A 16,885-nucleotide genomic window follows, 5' to 3' on the forward strand; every position below is an offset into this window, starting at 1 on the left:
AATTAGAAAGGTAAGACAAAAGATAAGACTGATTTTTGTGATTTATCGTTGTTGACGTGCAGAAGACTGAACGATTGTTGATTTTCTTAAATTACCGAAATATACACGAATAAGGCGAAATGATGAAATGTACGCAACAGCTTGCACGTTGAAACAGACAAAGATAGTTTTTAAAATAAGTTATTATCTGTTTGCAACCTCTTTCATTGTTTCTCAAACATTTTCATTTTCACACAGATATTTATAATGTCAATCAATAACAAAATAACAAAATAACATCAGGTGCAACTATTTATAAAATAGTTTTGGCAGAGTATTAACATAATTAAATATATAAACAGTTATAAACAAAAACGACTATAATATTTCTTTATATATTTATTCAGAATAATTATTAATAAATAACGTAATGAAAACATAGCAATAATAGCAAATAAAATAACAATTGAATAAATAATTGAATAAGTTCTTTTTTATCAAGGCGCCTTTTTCCCTATTCCTCGTAATTTTTGCTACATTCGCGCATAAATGCACATATGAAGTAGATATATTTCCATAACGATTAAACTCTTTTTAATTTTCATATAACACAAACCACATCAGCATAATAAAATTCTTAATCGAGTGTTTCCGATATCTGAAAACAATAGGATGAAAGCAAAAATGTTTTTTTACGTGTTGTCAATTTCCGTCTATGCTGAAATCCACATTTCTTGTTATTGCAAGCCGATTCAGATTTCACGCGTATGCGGTTATTCGCCTCCAGGTGTAAAACAAATCGTAATTTCCGCGACACACAACGTATGAAATATATCAGACATATAAATGTCAAAAATGCGAGACGTCCGCGAATTGCTCAAATACGTGTGATTAATTTCGGATTATTTAAAGCTGCGCGTAAGTTGTTTGAAACTATCTCTCGACATCGGATAATATACCATACCTATTAATTATTAGATGTTTTTTTTTTCAAAAATTACATACCAGGGATTATTAAAGTTCTGTGCCAATAAACTAACGTATAAATCAACAAATAATTATACATATACACGCATATATATGTAAATTATAGATTAAATAAATTAATAGATTTAACATATAAAAATATTTTTAATTATCAACAACATAGGGCATATTAATTTCAAAATTTAACGTCCACGCTTCGATAATATCGGATTATCTTCTAAGCGTCCTTAGATGCCGACGTCGCGCAGCATTACGTGGCGATTTTCGCAAACGGCATTTGCGAAATTGAGTTCGGCAAAGCCAAGGGAAGAAGTCGACACGGTCTATAAGCGAAATTGGCCGTTAGGAATTAGATCGCCGTTCAAAGGACCGCCAAGTACGCCACTTGCCTTCATCGCAGGGCGAAGAAACCGCAACTGTAGAAAACGGAGGATTACGGCGCAAGAATATAAAATACTGCGATCCGGGATGCGCACTCTCTCGTCCAAACTAACGGCGTCCGTTAAGCCGGTCACTAAATCTAATCCAAATGAAGAGATATGGTTCGGATAGCTTCTTGATTCGTTATGCCGTCGTTACGCGCGCCATTTCGCTGCATTTGAAATTCTTACGCCACGAACGAGATATAAAGGGAGACTTATCCCCCCCTTAGCGAACTTGCTCGAGCATAAACGGGAGAGCAGCGTCTAATCCCCCTTAACGAATTTCTAGGCGACACGTCCACCTGCCTCATCGAAGGGCAGGCATAACGCACGGAAAGTCTCAACCGCATCGGCTAGCTGCACCATACGTGTACGGGTAGCTGAGAGTAGCGAGTACCGCATGAGAATACGGATCACGCGTGCATCTTCTAAAGATACTCGCGCGCGCGACCGTGCATGAATACATGCATGAGCGCCGCGATCGGGACGTTTTCTACATCCGCGAATTCGGATACCTTTGTGTCACGGCTGAAATATTCGCCGAACACGTGTGCGTGTGAGAGAGAGAGAGAGAGAGAGAGGGGGGTGGGGGAGGGGGAGGGAGGAAGGGAGGAAGAGAGAGAGAGAGAGAGAGAGAGAGAGAGAGAGAGAGAGAGAGAGAGAGAGAGCCATAAGGATATGAATAAAATATCCTCGGCGCGCGCGTACGCACGCGGGAATACGCAAAATATCGCGTTACCGTAATGCTTAAAGCTACGTCACGCGCAATCAGTCTGCCAGATACACGGTACGACTCTATTTCTTCGCGACAAATGTGTGGAAGGCTTCTGTGTTTGTGGAATGTGATTGCGAAATATATTCGTTCGAACTGACATTAGAATAACATCCGATACTGTAAAGTGAAATATCGTTGGCTCTTTTTTTTCTATGGGTGAATATATTTTGCATCTGATAAATCAGTTATGGGAATAAAACGCCAATTTTCTCTCTTGATAAATATAAATAGTCTCTTTGCTTTCGATACACACGAATCAATTAAGATCCAAGAACTGAAATGCCATTAGTCTCAGGTGAATAGCTCGATATTTAAAAGCATAAAAACTGGCAATGATTTCTTTTTCCGATAAAGTTGTTTCAATTTCTAGCTCTGAATGACAATCATAAAGTTATAAATACTACTCTAATAGCAATTATATATTATAATATTATATTAAATGTTTTTAATCTAATATTATAATTTTTTTTATGTTATTAAGTTTTTAAATGTTATTATAATTTGAAAATATATATTTAAATTAAAAAATAAAATTAAAAATAATTTAACGCGAACATCTTGTTGCGGCTCTGTGCTCTTTCGTTATATATGTTTGATTTCTAATCATTTGAGCTTACCACGATTATTATTATATTAAATGTATTTTTAAATGTATAATTGTAATACGTTATATGATGATACGTGCAAAGAAATATTCTCATTGATATGATACAATGAAAAATTCTGATTGCATAAGAAATAAATTCGATGCATAAATACATGTCTCCATTTTCTTGATTCGATCCTAAAATTCTATTATACATAAAGCAGGTACACATTGAGTTTCATAAATTCACGGGGGAGATATATGACTATCAAGTGTTCCCCGTCGAATGATGATGAGATAAATTTCTAATTTATTACAATAATTCAAATTTATTAGAATACTATATCATCTATTATAAAAAAAGAGAGAAAGCTGATTTTCGTTTGATTTCGATTTCAATTTTAATTCGGTCGCTTTCTCTAAGTGAAAGTAGGACCCGTAACGTGACCTTCGTTCGGCTACGTTGAGACACGTGGTGTTCGACAACATGGCACCCTTTGGCTCTTTTGTCGAAGTTTTGGCCGGCATATGCAGACGATATTGTTCTGGCATACCGGAACGGTCCATATAGCTCCGGGGGGAAAAATGGCCAGGTGATACGTTTGCAAAAGTGCATCCGAAGGATAGGGCGTAGCGTACAAAAAACTCCCGCCGGCTAATGAGAGGTGGAAATTAGATAATGAGAACGTACGTTTTTATGAAATGAAGAGCGCATGAACCTTTTATACAGTTATTTCCCCGTCGTTCGTATTATGAGATATTTTCGCACGGTAAGTTCCGGTGAATTTTTGCGTCACGCAGCGAAGAACAGCGAATTATTCGCTTATGTAAAATGTCAAAAATGGACCAGAATATACATCTTACATCGAAAAACGCGAATATTCCAATTATTTCAGTTTCATAATTATCTCCGATTAAAAATCTAAGAATTTCCATGAATTAAAGTTTGTAGGTGCGGACGAATACAAACGAGACTATAACAGAATTTCAGTTTAACGAATATTTGCGAGAGTATTACGTAATTAAAAAGTTGCAACAAATAATGGCTTTCTATAAAATTTCCACTAACGAATAACGTTCAAATTCGTTAAAAAGTATGTCATTAAAATTTAACGTGTGGCGCGAGCGGGACATCTCCAGTGCGTAGGTCGAAACCGGCGCGCGCGATAAAACGCAAGATTTATTTCCAGTAAAAAATTAAGGCCATACGCGACCATATCGTATCGGAGAGCGCCAACAGCGCGCCATAATTGCGTCTCGTATGGATTTTTCGCAATTTCGCCTTGTACCTTGTGATTTTTATTGTATCGCGCTTTGCGTACTTTACGTGCGGATTTCCAGAGGGGTGCACGCATAGAACGCAGGTGCGGGCGCGCACTACTTGCGCATATTAAAAATTTACCTAACGAAGTGGACGCATTTTAATTTCCGGGCAGTGCGCTCCGGTCGGCGAGATTAAAAAATTTTCGAGCTCGCGCAACGACGTGCGAAACGTGTCGTAATCGTACGAAAAAGAGAAAGAGAGAGAGAGAGAAAGAGAAAAAGGACCTAAAGTTGCGAGAAGAAAAAAAAAGAAAATAACGAGCGGCGACAAGAGGGAGAGAATACATGATGATTCCAATAATGTCGCGCTCGCCGCACCGTGCGCCCGCCGCGCGCGGCGTGTTTACCGATTCGGAATCGCGACTTGGATACGGTGCACGAATGCATTAGCCGTGCGAAATCGCGATGCGTATAACAAGAGTCCTCCAATGCATGCGATGAAAACCAACGCGACTCGTTTGAATATGCATGCGTTGTCAGTTGTGCAATATCCAAACGATTCCGGGCTACAAGTATGACGGATGGTATAACGGGTGGCTCGTAAAAGCCCCCCGCGACCGTGACATCGCAGCGATCGGCAGCATGAGTCAATGATTCGAGTAAGTGCAGTGTATGCGTTTCGCGTACGAGTTTTATCGACGCGACGTCGCGGTTACGCGTTGCGGTGATTTCACCGGGACCGATACGGATACATCGTGCACGCAATATCGAGAGAACTCAGTATCGTCGGGGAGGCGGTCGTAATGCGATTCGTATGCGATGAGCGAGATCGTGGGTTGCGGCGAGGGAGGGGAAAAAAGAGAGAAACGCGCGGAGTTCTTTCAAACTAGCGAGCCGGAGTCTCGACAACGAGGAAGCGCTCTGTGGAAAAATCTAAAACGCGTGCAACGTGCGTTCGCATACAGGCGGAAGCGGGGGGAGGAGGGGGCGGGGGAGGGAGGAGGAAAGGAAGCGAGAGAGTTCGTCAAATCCCGCGAAGAGTATACACCGCCGCGCCCGCGCCGCTCGCAAAGTTTCGCCGTCCGTCTTCGCGAAACGACTGTTTACAGTAGGATAAAATCCCATACACGCAGCTGGATACCCGCCAAATGTCTTTATTATCGCAATATTGCGCCGATGAGTCATCCTGGGTGTCACACGGTGAACTTTTCTCAAATCGTAATCGCGAAAACTGCTACGGTCGCGCGCACCGACCGTATATCGATGGACTTTATTTCGCTATATATTCGCTATATTCCTCGCAAGAGGAATGCACACAGGGAGAGAGCACCGCGACAACACCGCGGAATCTACGATGATGAAATATACGCGGGAGTACGGTGAGTTGAGAGAGAGAGAGAGAGAGAGAGAGAGAGAGAGAGAGAGAGAGAGAGAGAGAGAGAGAGAGAGAGAGAGAGAGAGAGAGAGAGAGAGAGAGAGAGAGAGAGAGAGAGAGAGAGAGAGAGCTTTAGCACTTGCACGCAGTCTTGATGCATTTCGAGGGTTGCGCACGACGCCGCAAACGATCGTGCGGTACGACGGTTTATATTTCATAAGGGCCAAAACTCTCCCCGGTTGCCGGCCGTCTACGCCGTACTTCACGTGCAGAATAGCGAAATTATCTGGTAACCTAAGCGCGTAGATAATAAATAGCGATGACGGCTCTTTGTCATTCCTCTATTTTACGGGAGGACGAAGTAATGCAATAAAGAGCAAATTACATACAAGAGAGGTGGTAGATATAAAGTGGTGATTTAACGTAACGTTGTTGCGATTACCTATGAAAATAATTGCTTTTTATCGATTAGCAGAGTCAGCGAGATAAGACGTTACGAGAATAAAGACTGGCCTGTACGCGACATAATTTTTCCGCAGATTTAGTTCTCGATAAACGAAAATATATAGCATTATGGCGCAATAATATATATGTACAGATTAAGTGCTTTCTGCAGAGGCTGCAATTACGGCTTATCACCGTCGTGCCATTCTAACGACCATCATCATCGTATACATCGCTATATACGTTCCCCAATCTGAGCTAGTCTGACGATATTGACTTCGATAACATGGGCTGTCTCCTATAATCTTAGCTTATGCTAAACCACGGAACTGGCATTAATCGGGTATCTTCAAAGTTATCACCCCCGGATGGTAATTACCATTTGCGAGAAGCGTTCACGCGCGCACGGCGGCGCTGTCACGCGTGTACCGTGTACCGCGTCAACGTACACTCGCCCCCGGTTCGTACGCCTCGGTTATCGAACGTTCAAGGATTACCGGCTAATTATCGCGATGTACTCCGACGGTATTGACGGTGATGAATCAGGTATTGGCAACTTATTACTCGTCGCGGTAATGTCCTGTATTGATCCATCAGCTGTGCAAACCGCGCGGCCCGTATTTCGATGCGCAAAATCATGTTTACGCACACGCACACAAATGCACACGCACGGGCATTAAATATGTATTTGAACGTCGTCCGGTGTTTGTCGATAAAATTGCTGGTTCATGAATGCCGGCGAATCACGGCCGGAGAGCCTGATCGCGCGCGTATGGAGATGAGTAAATTTTCGGCGCGTCGCAAACAATCAAAACGCGCGCCGCTAACTAGCGGAGGCATTCCCCCGATCTCTCGCGAGTCTCCTCCCCGAGTTAAATTATACATATTGCGGACGATGCGCAGATCATCATGATAATTGCAGCCGACAATCGAACGGACTGCATTTTTCTAAAACTTTTCGAAAACTTATCGACATTTTAATAGCGCAGCGGATGTTAAAGTCAACTCTATGATTATTGAGATGTTATTTAATTTATATACCGAATTTCAGGAACGTATACAAAATAATCTTTTCCTTAAAAAAACTTAAATCTATCTTTAATTTATACCAGTATTGCTATTTTACTAGATACTGCTACTTTACTGATACTAAAAGATCTATTCTGATTCAAGCTCGAAAAGCGCAAGTAAATAACGAAATTATTCTCCGCTTGCTAGCTTCTCTTTATTATATAAGCCTTATTCATCAAGATATTTAATATCATCGGAAAGTTTGTAAGGTCTTCGCCGTTCGATCTGTCCATCTTTTACAGAGAGAGCCAATTAAGAACAGATGCCGACAGGTGCAATAAGATGAATGCCCGATCGGATTTGCATAGGAAAGAGGAATTATCTTTAAACTTTTTTTAGAAAAACACACCGCAGCAAATATCTAGATACAGTTCGTTGTATAACTATATTTGCTTTTGTTGTTAAACTTGTTTTAACTGGATTCCACCCATATAATACATAACTGCCACAAAACAAACAGCGTCCATGAATATTAAACTCATGAAAATTCATATGCTAATATTGCTGCGGGTGGACTTAAGGATGGCTACATACGAGAAAACTCAATTTTAGAAACAAAATAAGGTATATGTCTGATGTAAAAGTGTCGAACAAAAGATGACAATTAATCACAGTTAAAAGATAAGCAGATAATTGATAGTGTAGTTGTCTCTACTTTACAGGTTTTTAAAATACTTCACTACTTTATTTTTTAATAATTAGAATAAATAAGTTTCTTAATAATGATAAGTTTTCCTAATTAAAGAAACATTTTGGTTAAAATTCCCGCTCTTAATTTCTTTCTTGCAAAAAAAAAGGAAAAAAATAGATTTCTCTTATCCGACCGTCAATCAAATCAATCGTTATAATTCTCTCGACTCAAGATGCACGAAATTATACTTCACGGCGAGAGCGCAAGAATATATGTGCTCGACAAATAATATGCTTACCGTCTTAACAATCGGTGCTACAGTTACAGCACGATAATCGAGAATGGGATTCAGCAACGAACTCCGATCACGCGATCGAACGTAGGTACTTGCATTATGCCGTAAAAAAGAAACGTTGGTTGGGGCAATAATGCGTAACGCGTACGAGAGACGGGATTGAAAACGTGATTGCAATGGGAACTTTATGCCTGAAATCGTTATCGAGAGCCTCGCTATTCGATCTCCCCGCATCTTTCATAGGGAGCCAATTAAGAACAGGTGTCGACAGGTGCAGGCATTCCAAGAACTCGGAATATTCTCTTCCTTTCGGTCTTTCAGCGATATTATCTTTTTTTTTTTCCTTCACGCTCGACTTTTTCCTTCGGGACAATTAGCGACCTTAACGGCCTTTACGGCGCGTTTTATCGTCCGACCGACGTTCAATGATCCATTCCACGAGTGGTATGTACGAGATTCGGTAATCCGAGGGTTAAGACCGGGACACCGCCGCCGCCGCGAACCGATCCACCCGCGCGTGCCAAATTCTAAATCCTTTAACTCCATTACGCGGCGAAGTGAATGGCTCTTACTATTTTTCTTGGCAACGATTTCCGCTGAGCTCCCTTCTCTGATAGGGGAAGTTCATTCGGTATATGTACCGACGGTAAATTGAGTTCGTACTGCCTGCCGCATATTTTAAACGTCTGCTCGCACAACGAAACTCGCTTCGGCAAAATTACACGCAAAGTCCTCGACGGCGCGGCGGTCGGAAAATCTTGGCGATCTTTACGTCATTATCGCGTGTGTGCGCCGTGCTCTCTCAATATAAAATTCAATAACAGTCATCGCACCTGAACTAAATATAAATTTCAGATTAAAGCTACATAAGTATATCGAGATAAAAATCACAGAGAAGGGCGCGAGCGTTTTTTTTTTTCGCGTGGAATAAATTGCTAAATTACAGTTTAGAGTATTATGCAGAGTGTTATGCAAAATTGCAGAAATTAAGACGCAGCCGAATAGGTGGAGAACGTATTTTTAAGGGCGATCAAGGAGCACGTGTAATGAAAGATAATGACTTGCGCGCTTATACGCTGAAAGACGAGCATCGGTCGTAATATTTACTCGAGCACTCTGCAATTGCGCATATACGGTGTACCGGCAATGACTATTTAAGCACTTGCGCCACGCGCGGATACACAATAACCCATTTCGCAAGGTTTAATCTCGCCCGGGCATTCCGTGTGCAACACGCGGAATTATGCATGCCGTCGACGACGATGCGACGATAACTGGGAGGGAAGCCGCCTATTGCGGAGGCGCGTAGACAAAGTCCGTGTCGAACAATGCGCTTTTGAAATATCGAACGACGCGGCGGTATCTATCAATCGTCGGGACGCCACGAGGCGTGTATATATATGCAGCCCTGTATTTGCTATAACTATGACGCGGCCGCGCGCGATGCACACACGTCGCCGTGATTTAATAACGCGGGCCCGCACTCAACGTGGCATCGCGGCGCGCGGTATCGCGCTCGCTCCACCTCGTCGAAATACGTTTCTCGAGTCGTCGCAGCCGTCGCCGCCGTCGGCTGAATTAAAAACGCGGTTGCGTTCTCGGGGCGATAAGACGGAATATGATAATTTGTAGTTTTACCATACCGAACGAATGCGAAAATAAACTCGGGCTCGAGATAAGTTTCGCGAGATTACTTCCTCTTTACATTAAGAGCCGTCTGATCATCTCTTTTCTCGCGTGGAGACAGTCGATTAAATAGAAAATGTAGTTATTACACAGATTAATTAATAAATTAATTTATAAGTGAAATATTCTAAAACTCACTCGGCAAAAGAAATCAGTTCATTCATCGTTGCGTATATTCGGTATTGTACATATCCGGTATTGTACAAACAAATTACGTGATTATTCGTTCAGACTCGTATGTATTAAATATATTATAAGACAAAATGTATATATTATATGTGCATAATAAATCGCACAATAAATTATAGGATAATTCCACGATTAAACCTTAGCCCCTTCGTTTAAAAAAAGGAATGAATCCATGAAATATTATATCAATCTGTAATATTATTATGCTTTTAACTTGATTCCTTCTTGATACGATTTTATCATAAATCCATTGCTTCAAAATAAAAAATGACTCACCCGCACGATGCGCAGCAGCGGAGTTGTAGCGCAGTTACGTTGATCTGTAAATCACAAAAATATCATAGAGATTAATAACAGCGCCCAAAATAATTACTATTTTAAGAAATGAGTAATCATTATTGAATTTCTTACTAGTCCTTTTTCAAGTAGATATTTATTACTTATTACACATTTAGTAGATGAATTATTTGTTAGACATAATTACACAATTTTCAACGAAGACGATTGATATTCCGCAAATACGGGAATAGTATTTAACTAAATTATAAACTCACCTACGTTGCTCCGCCGTCGCCCGACGCCAGCCCGGGCCTCCTCCTCCCCTCAGCTTCCTTCGTCGGCATTCCTCTTATGCTACACTCACTCACAATTACGATCACACACTAATTATCAGACACGGTGAACGCGCGGCACTTTGCACGGCACTCCCGGAGCTAAGCAGGCAGGTAGCGATCGCGTGGATCCGCTCATTTTCAAAATACTACACTCGCGCGATATCCAATATATCCTCAAACGGCACGACACCCGTGGTTATGTGCGTAATGTGCGTTCACTCGCGAGAACGCGAGTTATGGCCAGCCTACAATGAATCGTAAGTCGGATATCGGAACGCAGCCGATGCTCCAATGAGAGAATTTTTTCTCGAAAACGAATTTTCCTCATTGGTCCATCGGCTACGTTCCGACTTACGACTGACGACTCATTGTAGATTGGGCATTACATTCGCGCGCACATTTATTGCAGAATGCCGAAGCGAATTCACACTCGCGCGACACTTTGCACGGCACTCCCGACGCGATGTATTTACGTTTCGTGAGCGAATAACACGAGAAAAACGTATGTGGACACGATACAGAATACAGAATCGCGATACATTCGCGACTCGGATCACGAAAGTACGCACCACGCGCTGTACGCAGCCCGCAGGTCGGAGCAGTTAACGCCAAAATGGCGGTCGCGGCTTCTCGGCAACACGAGTGGTGGGTATGAAGCGGGGGGGTAGACCCCGAGATAGGCTGACTACGCACATCGAACGCGCGCCGTGCCTAGTCACCTATCCCCGCTCCATCCCCCCCTACTCCAGTTACCGAGAAGCCACGGCCACGGCCCTGTCCCAGCGGCGCGCGGCGCGGAGTAAAGCACAAATTCGGCGGTTTAGATATTAGATAACGAAAAACTGTGATGTATCGAATGTTCATTTAATACATGTGCTTCACGGAATTGATAGCGAGGTATATCGCATTCGATAATAGTGACTTGCCATATCACATTCTTTCGGATGATCGGTCTCGCAACGACTCTCGCTTTTTGAATTTCAACCGTCAACTTGGCTCGCGACGTGTCGCGCGGCTTCGGAATGAAGTTGCGTCGTTTTCGGAATACGGATAATGCGCGGGTCTACAATGCGAGTCGTAGGTCGTGGATCGTGGGAGGTTGACCAATCACAGTTGATTAATCTCCTCAAATTCGATTGCGATTCGTCAATTTCTTGCGACTCACGACTTGTGACTCGCATTGTAGACCTCGCATAAAAAGGATACGAGAGCAGACCCCCGCGTCGCGAGATTAATACGGGAGTGCCACAGTGGAAAGACGATATTTTCGCGAGTCAAGTGAACGAGTGAGTGAGTGCGCCGACGGAGATGCGACATCGGAGGAGGACCGAGGAGAGGAGGAGGCGGCCTGGGAGGCATCGGGCGACGGCGGAGCAACCGTGAGGTGAGTAACTGTTATTCGTTATTTTGCTGTCCCGTGGCGGATTCCGCCACTTTCGATGTTTAACTCCGGCACAATTTCGGCCGGAGTTCGATCTCCGCCATATACCGGAGAAGAGATATATATTACGTCGCGAACGTCGCGTCTCTCTCTCCCTCTCATTCACACGGTCGTAATATTACTTGCACGATTTTCCGCGGATTAATAATACGAACAAGTTAATGCGAAAATATGTGGCCGCGATTGTTTCTTCTTGTGCATTTTAAAATCGGATATCTGACGTTTTAGAAATTTAACGCGAGCGCGATAATTTATTTACTTGAAGTATTGATTATTTTGGACACTGTTTTTAATGTAAAAATATTTCTATGTTACAGATCGACGCAGGGTTACGACTCCGCTGTTGCGCATCGGCCGGTGAGTGATTTTTTTAATTTCAATGTCGAGGCAATGGATTTGTAAAAATTATATTACAAACGTACACAAAATGTACGTATGAGAAATGAAATATTATAAAAGAATCACGAACAATCTTTTTCTATAACAATTATTAGACTATGTATAAAAATTTTTATTTAAAATAATAATTAATGTAGCGGTAAAGTGCTTTATATTGTTTAATCTCATGAAATATCTGAATATAGATATTATTTATTTCTAGTTTATAGAAAAAAATTAAACATTAAAGATTAAAAATATATTGCAAATAAACTAATATGTTATAATCTATTGCCTCGAAATGAATAGGCTCGAAAATGGATAGACTCTAGAGCCTAGTAAATAATTTTTATAATTTACAATCCTCCGCCGACTCATTCTGGCAGTTCTACATCCAGCATCTTCGCGCATCGTTTATGCATGATAGGTGTTACTTTCACGGACTGTTTTACGACGACTAGGACGATTACTGTCTCATATCGTAGCGCGGGTAAATAAATGTTGTTTAGAATCAGAAATAAATGTCGGCGGAATGTGACAATACGGTCGCTTTGTCAGTGCGCGATGTATCTCGACCGAATATATTTCGCGAAATATGCATTTACGTTAACACGTGGACTGCTATGGCAACGTTTATTAAACTGACACAGTCACAATCTAATAAAACATACACAGAAATTTAATACTCTTTAGTTTCTAGTTTCTAATTTGTTTCCTCTATTTTGGATTTTATTGCTGCAGCCATTTTGTAATTCGTAAAAAATAGCTTAAATTTAATGTTAGCGCACCTATAATATTTTATCATTATATGATAATGATAATGAAAATTCTACCGTGGCATCATCCAGAGTAAAACGTACAAAATTCGCGTGACAGTCAACGTGTTAATCATTAATACACAAGCAGCGAATCTCCGTTATACGTTCGATCAATATTAAGATGCGGCGTTACTTCCATTGGTACTTTGCCAATCAAACGCGTTGCGACGCTGCTGACTCGAAGTCAATCTGCGTTGTTTCGCGACGTGCCGGGTAAGGGGAGTTTACACTGTTTACACACGCAATGATTAATGGCGCCAACTGACTGGCATTCATTGGCGCCAGAAACCGACTGGCAAACTCACAAGTGTTTACACAGTGATTGGCGTATAATATGGAAAATATTTAACATTTATTAAACACACAGTAAATGACAGCAAGCATATAACCTCAAATTTTGAGGTTATATGCTTCGGCCAATAACCGCCAGTAAACGCCACATTACTAGCGCCAGTTTGTATCAAGTGTTTACACTTGTATTTTTTCTGGCGTTAGTCGATTGGCGCCACTAATCATTGCGTGTGTAAACTCCCCTCTATGACCGAAAACTTCGAGGATTGCGCCAGCAACATTATTCCGATACCACGCGAGTTAAATCAATGGCTAAGCAAGATCCAATGGCTCATTTAAAAGTATACTATCAAAATGCAATACCGTATGGACAGTGTACGTTTCAAACGCACGAGAGATATTATTAACAATTTTATTGATAAATACATGACAAGTAGAAGTAAATGTCGCAACAAAACAGCAATCTACAATTCTTATTTTCTATTCAACTTGTCATTTCGAGTAGATGCATCGCACGAAATACTTGCTTCAACGAACAGCCGTTGCCGCGATGCATTTATGTTAAATAATCGTAAAATTAAGCGAGCGCGTGAGCAGATAGTCGAAATAATCGCGTTTCCTCTCAATCGCGTTTCGAATAAGGATAATAGCGGAGCAAATGTTCTCGCCGCTACCTGTTGACAATCGTTGGGAAATAATCGCGTATCTGGTACTTGTCTCTCTCTCTTCGAACTTGCGGTCGCGTCTCGGGAAATAATAATGCGACGACGTACGCGGGCTACGGAGCGATTTACACTCGCTCACAATCAGCCACGCCGTACGATGATAACGCGGCGACCCTGTGCATATAACAGTATTATAACACAAGCCGTCGGCGTATGCCGTACTACTCGGTTTGTTTACAAGCACGAGCGCCGAACTTCGAGCGTTCGCAGTCAATTCTTCGCCGCGCCCGCGCCCGCGCCGTTACGAGGCTCTTAGTGTATTAAAAAATAGATGTGTAATAAAATAGACGCCTCGAATATATACACACACGCCACACGTTATCGCTTATATCTCGAAGTTACAAGAAGGATACTATCGTACATTTACCGTTTCGTTCCACCGTTATCGTCGCTTGAGATAAATTTAGTTTCTCTCGAGTGGTCTCTCTCGAATGAAAGAAAGCTTTGTGAATATTTTAGAGCTTAATAGAAGTATCGTTGTTTGAATCGTAAGTCACAACGAATATGCTGCAAATATGTGATATACATATTATACATTATAGTTTAACCATTACTAGTTAATCACATCGTTAAAATATTAAAAAATAACGTTTATCTTCATTTTGATCAAAATAATACTTCTACGTATTATGTAAATCAATTTATCGTTATTTTTACCATTTTTTTTAATTTTCCCTTCCAAGAGAAGAGAAATTGTGTAAGAGAACTTAATAAATCAAGAATCATTGTAAATTTCAACGAATCAGAAAATTCAGATTAAGTCACCACAAAAGGTATATAGCGATGTAATTTTATTTTCCCTTCTCGACGTATTAAAAGTCAAACAATTCCACTGATCTCGAGATGTAAAATATTGGAAAAAAGTAATAACAATAAATTAATTTCCATAAATATTTTTTCGATAAAATTCATTCATCAATTGGAGATTAGATTTCACATCTTATACGTCTATATCGTTGACGAATATTCATGAATTTAATTTTGTAAATAAAAAGGCGCGTATCGCTTAATCAACACGCAATACAAAAAAATTATTATCCATTATTATCCGTTATTATATAAACTACAAGAGTGTCGTAAAGTGGATAAGTACACTGAAAAAAAAATTTGTTTATATTAAGTAAATATATTTATTTTAGTATTATTTCCTTGATTTAAAGAAATATTTTGTAACTTTATAAAGAATTTATTTTATACTTACAAATATTTATTTAAATATTAGAAATATTTGTTTAACATTTTATTTTTTTGTTTTTAAGTATACAAATTTTTAATTTAAATATTATTTTCTCAAAAACAGCAATTCATTTTTTAACATGAAAAAGATTGCCTTTTTTAATATTAATAAAACAAGTTAAATAAATATTTTATTAAATTTACGAACTAAATTTCTTAATTTAAAAAAATTAGATACTTTGCTTTACTAAACATGCAATTATATTAAAATAAATAAATGAAAGCTTAATTGAAGGAATAAGTTATTTCAAATAAAATAATGACTTACCTGAATATATTTAATTATTTTTTTCAAATAAGTAAATAAATTACTTGCACGTGAAATAAATATATTTTTAATGCAGACAAATAATTATAAAAATTTGTAATAATAAAAAATATAAAAATATATTTTCTTCAATGAAAGAAATAAAAGTATTATGATTTTAGTAACTAATTTTCTTCAAATAAAATTTTTAATTTAAATAATATTTTCTCAAAAACAGTAATTTATTTTTTAACATGAAAAAGATTGCCTTTTTAAATATTAATATCATAAATTAAATAAATATTTTATTAAATTTACGAACTGAATTTCTTTATTTGAAAAAATAGATACTTTGGTTTACTAAACATGCAATTATATTAAAATAAATAAATCAAAGCTTAATGGAAAGAATAAGTTATTTCAAATAAAATAATGACTTATCTGAATATATTTAATTGTTTTTTCAAATAAGTAAATAAATTACTTGCATGTGAATTAATCATATTTTTAATGCAGACAAATAATTATAAAAATCTGTAATAATAAAAATATATTTTGTTACTTTGAAAACTGAGTTTCTTTATTTAAAAATATATTTTGTTACTGCAGATTTATAAATTAACTTTCTTATTATACGGAAAAAAATAATTTACTTAAAAAAATAATATCGTTTTTCAAATTTAGTAAATACACGCAGAAAATTTTTCGCGCGGCGAGAGGGTTCGGCTCGCGCCCGCTACGCGGCGCATCGCCAGTATACTTTTGCGTAAGTAAGATTCAACATCGACCCCTATATCTAGGGCAGCTCGGCAGAGTTTCTACAGCGTTCTCAAGTTCGCTCTGGCGGACAGCTGACCGCCACAGCTTATAACAGCAACTTATGTTTTTGCCATGACTGCAACAGACGTCTCGTTCTTTGTCCATCAGCCATTATTTTGAAAACATATTTTCTTTTTTTGAAAAATGAGTTTTTTTATTTGAAAATATATTTTGTTACTGTAGATTTATAAATTAATTTTGTTATTATACAGAAAAAAATAATTTACTTAAAAAATAATATCGTTTTTCAAATTTAATAAACATGGTTTCCATTTAAAAATGAATTTTTTTATTTGAAAAATATATTTTCTTTTTTTGAAAAATAAGTTTTTTTATTTGAAAATATATTTTGTTATTGAAGGTTTATAAAATGTATTGCTTATTTAATTCAACTAACAATTTACTTAAAACAAAAAATTACTTCTTTAACTTTAGTAATGATTTTTTTTGTTCAAAATAGCAGTTTTTTGGTTTAAAAATATATTTTCTTATTACTACTGTAGAAATCAAACCTTTTGATTCATTAAAAAAAAGATTTACTTATTTTAAAAATTTGCATATTTATTTGAAAAACAAAATTTCTTTTATTTTGTAATGCGTTTTATAGTTTAAA

At 38.7% G+C, this 16,885-nt stretch overlaps 1 protein-coding gene across 8 annotated transcripts in view; it reads right to left on the reverse strand.

The window, feature by feature from the left end:
* Positions 1-16,885, reverse strand: part of LOC139769164 (adenosine receptor A1) — a 164,592-nt gene that overhangs the window by 130,782 nt on the left and 16,925 nt on the right. For 7 of the 8 annotated variants that reach the window (XM_071700514.1, XM_071700434.1, XM_071700343.1 and 4 more), the window contains one exon: positions 9,980-10,023. The exons of the other annotated variant lie outside the window; for it this stretch is intronic. The gene's annotated coding sequence lies outside the window, so the exon portion shown is untranslated. The remainder of the gene's footprint in view (positions 1-9,979; positions 10,024-16,885) is intronic. 8 annotated transcript variants of the gene reach the window in all.

The sequence above is a fragment of the Temnothorax nylanderi genome, unplaced genomic scaffold (genome assembly GCF_030848795.1).
Source record: "Temnothorax nylanderi isolate EJ_2023f unplaced genomic scaffold, tnyl_v1.0 TNYL_tig0001_pilon, whole genome shotgun sequence".
Lineage (NCBI taxonomy): Eukaryota > Metazoa > Arthropoda > Insecta > Hymenoptera > Formicidae > Temnothorax > Temnothorax nylanderi.